This window comes from Biomphalaria glabrata, chromosome 13, assembly GCF_947242115.1.
Source record: "Biomphalaria glabrata chromosome 13, xgBioGlab47.1, whole genome shotgun sequence".
Classification (NCBI taxonomy): Eukaryota; Metazoa; Mollusca; class Gastropoda; family Planorbidae; genus Biomphalaria; species Biomphalaria glabrata.
The window spans coordinates 11,702,096-11,709,033 of record NC_074723.1 but is presented as its reverse complement, the minus strand read 5'-3'; the positions used below and the strand labels follow the sequence as shown (position 1 = coordinate 11,709,033).

Sequence of the window (6,938 nt, the reverse complement as noted above, 5' to 3'; positions counted from 1 at the left end):
TCTATTAAATTTTGTTTTTGTATTTGAAGATTATGGTTCAGTGTTTTATGTATGATTGCTACTTTACTTTTGAGCCTTCTGTCCTGAAGGCTTTCTAAATTTAGTGATTTTACTAAAGGTGTTACTCTAGTCAAATGTGAATATTCGTTTGTTATGAATCTCACTGCTCTATTTTGTGTCTGTTCCAGTTTTTTGTTTTCTTGGGTTGAGGGGTCCCAAACGGAGGATGCATATTCTATTATTGGCCTAACCAAGGTTAAGTAACATTTTAGTTTTATGTTCTTATTTGATTTATAGAAATTTCTTTTAATAAATCCTAATGCTTTGTTTGATTTTTTTGTAGTTTCATCAATATGTGGATTCCATGATAGTTTTTCATTTATTATAACACCTAGGTATTTTGCGTTTTTAGTCTGTGATACTGGTTTGCCATGAATAAGATAAGTGGAATTAATTTGTTTTAGTTTTTTTGTTATATATATATCCCAATGATCGATCAAACAAAATAATGCAAACGCAGCCAAAACTGTCATTAACTTTACTACTGAATGGCTTCTCGTGGCGATGGACAAGCCGTCGGTGAACGCTTATCTGGCAGTTCTGATACTCTTCTTTACGTTGCATCTCTTAAATCGTTTTAGCATGTAGACAAAACAGGTTGAACTGAGCATTATTATTGCTTGAAAAGAGAGACGTTAATGAATTTAAGGAACTAACGAATCAAGAAACGGAATGTAAAGCCGTTTTCTGTAGTAATTCCAAAATCAAAATATTTGTTTTTTACTCGGTGTGTGTGTCGGGTGTGTTCCTCAACATGGTTAAGTTTGGTTTTTGATTATGTCATTTATGTGACTGCTGCTGTACTGTTGGCCACTGATGCTAAGATGGACGGACTGCAATATCATGTAAAATCGTTCAGGAACACATGAGAAGCAGGCAGTGATTGCACATGCGCAGTTTGGTTTCACTTACAGCCGTTATTTTAATATACGCCAAAAACAGTCAAAGATCTTCTCAAAGTTGAGACTTAAAGCGCGAATGAATGGACCTCATTCACCAATGAGGTCCATTCGTATTTGTCAGTCTTGTCTCTCAAAAAAAAAAAAAAAAAGGTAAACTTAGCACCAACGTTCTCGCTTCGGAATGTTACGGAAGAAATAGATAATCTTTTTGATAACATCAATATCTTTACATATATCTGAAACTTCATTCGGGTCTATATATAAGCACAAGTCTTTGGGCCGCGAAACGGACGAGGTCTGCTTTTGGATATTTTTCATGAATCCTTGCCTGAACACTGTTTTGAGTGCTATGGTAGCATTGGCTTTAAAGTTTGTCCTTGCGAAAAATGTACATTACGTATTCGCTGACAATGACGTTATTAGACAGTGACAAAGCCAATGAATTCTTCTCGAGTACGATCGCCATCAACACTCAAACACGTCTGTTCAGTGCCTGAGATATCTGCATTTTCATTACCGAAATACAAAGGAAACGCAGTAAATTCATGCTGCTGCTGCTGGTAGGCCTATATTTTGGTTTCTTGCTGCTACCAGTGCTCCCTTGATACAAAATCAATGTTTCGACTCAGAGAATAGCATGAGAAGAACTTTCTTACATCTCTTCTATCCACTGGCGGATCCGGGGGGGGGGGGGGGGGCGGTAGGGGCGATCGCCCCACCCCACTCGGCCGACTCCCCCCCCCCCGAGGGGGGGGGCGGGCGAATTTTATTATAGAATTCACACAAGTAGTATACGAATTTATTACTTATGTTAAAAATAAATACAAATTATTTATATTTCAACCTATTTTTAGATTATTTCGCCCCCCCCCTCTAGTATGTTGGCCGATTGGTGGGGTCGGGAGAGGGCGATGGTATCAATCCCGCCCCCCCCCTCCCATACACTTTCGAGTGGGGGGAGGCGGTCCAATTTTTTTGTAGAAATCACAGCTTGCTAATAGAATCAATGTAATATCTATATCGTGTAGACTTGTTATTGATTTTTTTAACCGATCTTTATATTATGTCGTTCCCTGTTTGCCGATTGGTAGGGGGGGGGGGTGACGAATACCTCTTCTGCCCTTCCCACCTTAACCCTTTGAGTGGGGGGGGGGTCCGTTTTTATGGAGAAATCATAGTTTGTGAACAAAATTAGTTGAATTAATATATACATTTTATATTATGTCGCTCCCTTTCTGGTATTTTGGCCGATTCGGTGGGGTGGGGGGGGGCGATTGCATGTACTGCCCTCCCCACTCTAGCCCTCTGAATGCTGGGGGGGCGGTCCTATTTTTGTGGAGAATCATAGTTTGTGAACAAAATTAGTTGAATATCTATATAATATAAACTACGTATTGATATGTGACCCATTGTATATTATGTCATACCACAATCTAATCTCAAATAGTATCATTAGTAAATTTAAATGAAAAAGGGTTGTACCAGGATGGAGGGGCGATACATGCAATCGCATTTCCCCCATCATAATTTATATACACTATAAATTAAATTCTTATATTGAGTCGCCCAACCCCTATTCTTTAATGCCAAATGCAATCTTTAGCAGAAATTATTAAAGGAGCGAGGATTAATCGTTTTCACTCTACCGCTCCTCCCATTTCCAGACAGAGTTTATTTAATTTCACATGAATTTATCATAATTATTTTAAGTAAGACTTTGCATTGGAAAAGTTAGAATTCAAACGAAATTTTTCAGTATTAGAGCCATGATTGAGATGAGTTATAAACTCAAATAATGTTTTCATAGTCGCCTTTTACCAACCTTTACTCAATCTAATATTTTTCTAGTTAAATAAATTTGGGACTATAATTCACAATTTACAACTCAATCTTATTGAATACTATTTATTGAATAATTTTTTTTTCGGCGGCGATCCCCAAAGCAAAAATCTAAATATGTGGGGTATCTTTTCAAGGAACAAAGCGGATTTTTTTGCAATGTATTAAGGGCCTATAAATTCATATTAAAATAATTTTCAAGTACAACATTATTCAAAAGGTCCTTTTTTAAAAGTATGAATAGCTTCGAACTCCATTGTTGAATAATGAGCTGTAGATGTCAGGAGAATACGTTTCTGCAGTGAAAAAAGAAGAAAACGCTTTTGGCGCCTGGGCTTCGCCCCGAAATCCATTGATGAATAAAGAGCTGTACTTGTCAGGAGAATGCGTTTCTGCAGTGAAAAAAGCAAGAAAACGCTTTTGGCGTCGGGGCTTCGCCCCGAAATACATTGATGAATAAAGAGCTGTACTTGTCAGGAGAATGCGTTTCTGCAGTGAAGAATGCAAGAAAACGCTTTTGGCGTCGGGGCTTCGCCCCGAAATCCATTGATGAATAAAGAGCTGTACTTGTCAGGAGAATGCGTTTCTGCAGTGAAAAAAACAAAAAAATACTTTTTGCGTCGGGGCTTCGCCCCGAAATCCATTGATGAATAAAGAGCTGTACTTGTCAGGAGAATGCGTTTCTGCAGTGAAAAAAGCAAGAAAATACTTTTTGCGTCGGGGCTTCGCCCCGAAATCCATTGATGAATAAAGAGCTGTACTTGTCAGGAGAATGCGTTTCTGCAGTGAAAAAAGCAAGAACCCCACAAGAGAACCTTATAGCGCTGCCCCTGTTGTTTTGTTTTTCGCTGAAGGTTGAGAAATGCTGCTTTTTTATAATTCTAATATATATATATATATATATATATATATATATATAAACATATATATATATATATGTATGTATATGTGTGTGTGTTTGTGTGTGTGTACGCACGTTTATGCATAGGGTTATGGTTTACTGGGCGTTAGGGTTTGAAAAAAAATCGCACCCCCCACTTCAAAGTTCTAGATCCGCTAGTGCTTCTATCCTAAACTGGTGGATGTATTTAAAAGAAAATTAATTTGCTGTTTTATCGAGCGCTAACACTGACCGCAACTCCGCAAGACGTGAATAGGCCTACATTTACCAAGTGGACTGCACTCTTCAAGTAACTTTTAGTTAAAAATCAAATCGAAAAACAGCTGGCTAGTATTCGCCCTCCAAGGCAAAAAAAAAAAATTATTTGAAGGTATACAAAAACTGGCTACTCAGAATTCAGAGGGGTGCACGTACAATTGGTGTCGATGGTAGTGAGGTGTTGGTTGGTAGATCGAGTGGACTGTAGTGTAGATGATATGTTATATGCGAGCTCAATAAAAACAACCTCCAACAGAACAAGAAAACAGTAGCCTATATACTGAAGAAATCCAGTTAATAACTTGAACAACAGTTTATTACAGAATGAGGGCACAGTCCACTGCGTCTTTAATACTGTTGTATCTCTCTAAGGCAGGCACTCAACGAAAGACAGGTTGACAAGAGTAAACGATGTATTTATTTATGATAAATGCAAAATGAAGCATCGACAAATGGTACGGGTAATAGTAACTAGTTAGACTTGGACTTCTGCTATAAAGTCACAGGGAGTAATATGTCTAAGTTCTAAGAGTCCTACTTTATACCAGAACACAGAACAGACCACCGACACACTTCCCAGTGTCGCTCCAGGTCTCCCAAACAGTTTCCTAGTATCACACAGGACAGCACTCAGCACCAGACTGTTCAGACTCCCATGACTTCTAGCCGGCTTCCCAACAGTCCTTCTTGTTTACGTTCACTAGTGCGCTGGTGCGCACCTCAAGCACTGGTGCAAGGCTGGGTTACAACAATACTACAAGTCGGTCTTTTCGTCCTTGTTCGTCCGTTAATCGTTTCTAATCTATTTCTGTTCTAACTTAAATTTTAAGTTAAGTACTGGTACGTCACTAAGGAAATGCCCAATTAAACCCGACTTCTGCGCGTCTTGTGTCATTACTATGGTCAGCATTCAATTCCTGATAAGCCTAAGCTATATAATAGTCAATCACAACTGTAGGCCTACTTCAGTCACCTAGTACTTGTACAGTTGCTACTTAGATTTTAATTCACATAAATAAAATTGCTAGAATTTGACTACTCAGAATCCAGGCCAAGAGGAAATCGACATAATATAAAAATTAGATAGTAATTCAACTAATTTTGTTCACAATCTATGATTTCTCCACAAAAATATAGGACCGCCTCCCACTCAAAGGGTTTAAATGGGAAGGACAGGATCGCCCCCCCCCCCAATTGGCCAACAGAGCTAGGAACGACATATATAAAGATTGGTTAAAAGATCAATAACAAGTTTTAATCATAAAGATATATATTTAATTCATTCTGTTAATAAGCTGTGATTTCCACAAATAAATTGGACCGCCCACCCCACTCTAAAGTTTATGTTGAAAAAGGGGGGGGGGGGAGAATTGATGCCATACATCGCCCCCTCCCATCAAATCGGCCATACTAAAGGCGGGGGGGGGGGGGGTCGAAAGAATAAAAAAAATGGGTTGCATTATAAATAATTAGTATACATTTTTAACAAAAGTAAAAAAATTCGTATATGCTACAAATAGTGTGATTTCTTAACTAAAATTTGTTCCTACCGCCACCCCCTTGGATCCACCAGCGCTCTTGAGTGTATACCGATAGGCTACTAGTCTATAAAGACTATATAGTATATATCTTAGTGTTTGCCAAAGTGGAGAGGGTATAATAACGTCACACCTCATTAGTTATGCCGATTTAGAAAAAAACAACAACAACAACATTTATTATGTTTATTCTTCCCATAGTTGCAATTTAAACTAGGGGTATTTTATAGTTGCAAAAATTATAAAATGGTACACTGTATAATAGTCGAATAAGTTTGGGTAACACTGCAGATCTAGTCTATAGCCAGTAGAGAGGTCTATCATCTATGGTTCTGAGTTTCAGAGTTACTTCCACTTTTCAACTTCATAAACAATATGCCAATATCAATATGGCATTACCTCTTCAACTTGAATAATTTTTTAAATTAGTTTACTATTGAGTTAGTATTGTATATTAGATTCTGTTTTCGCTTTTAAATTTATAAATCTACTCAAATTCAAACTTTTTTATAATTTAATTTTACTAAATTTTTAGGCCTAGACTGTAGGTACCTCCTTAGAGTCTAGCTAGAGACTAGCAGAGTAGTTAATAGTTTTATTAAGTTTATGATAGTTGATAGTTTTAAGTTTATCATATTTAATTACGCTATTCGGACACCTATATAGTACTATACTACTATAATTACTAGGCCCAAATTTGAAAGTTTGACTTTGACAGCGCATTATTTTACAATCAATACAATGGTTGCACATAGATCTAGAAAAGAAAATGAAGTATCATCAAAATCTTCTTAAGGCACTTAAGGCAAGTTAAGGAGAATAAGGATGACTACTAAATATTTGTATCCCTGACCTATATAAATTTGTTATTATATTGTAATAACTGAAGGGAGGCAAACTCAACGAGACATAGAAATTTATTTACAAGACATCACAAATACATGTAGAACAACATGTCTTGAGCACAGCATCTTTATCTAGGCTCTCCACTTGGGCGGAAATCGTTCTCTCTCTAATGTCAACATCCGACTTAGTCTTGTCACTAATAGTGCGAACCTTCTTTCTACACTAGCCTGGATTGCGGTGCGCATGGCAGAGTTATAACATTGCCCCCTTCTTAGAGCTTTTCGTGCCGCTTTCTCTTCCACCAGTTGACTAGGCTGTTGTTAAGACGATGATGTGGCCTTTTGACACAGAATGAGACAGTGTTGAGCACTGTTTTCCTCAGCACAGCTGTTGATCGGAAACGCTGTCTCAGCAGACCCTCCCGACTTACGCTTCCCAAGGAGACTGCAGGCTCACATGCAGCAACGTTGCAAACAAAGTTTAATGCGCTGCAGTCACCCACAGCTAACAGTCTCACGTCCAGGAGATAGGTCTCTTCAAGTTGAAGATGTCTTCCTCTTGCCAGCTCAGATTTAGCCTGGGATGATTGACATT

At 38.0% G+C, this 6,938-nt stretch overlaps 1 protein-coding gene across 1 annotated transcript in view; it reads left to right on the top strand.

Annotated features, from left to right (window-relative positions):
* The first annotated feature begins 5,292 nt into the window (after window positions 1–5,292).
* Window positions 5,293–6,938, top strand: part of LOC106074337 (uncharacterized) — a 435,581-nt gene continuing 433,935 nt past the window's right edge. The window contains exon 1 of the mRNA XM_056008524.1: window positions 5,293–5,304. The gene's annotated coding sequence lies outside the window, so the exon portion shown is untranslated. The remainder of the gene's footprint in view (window positions 5,305–6,938) is intronic.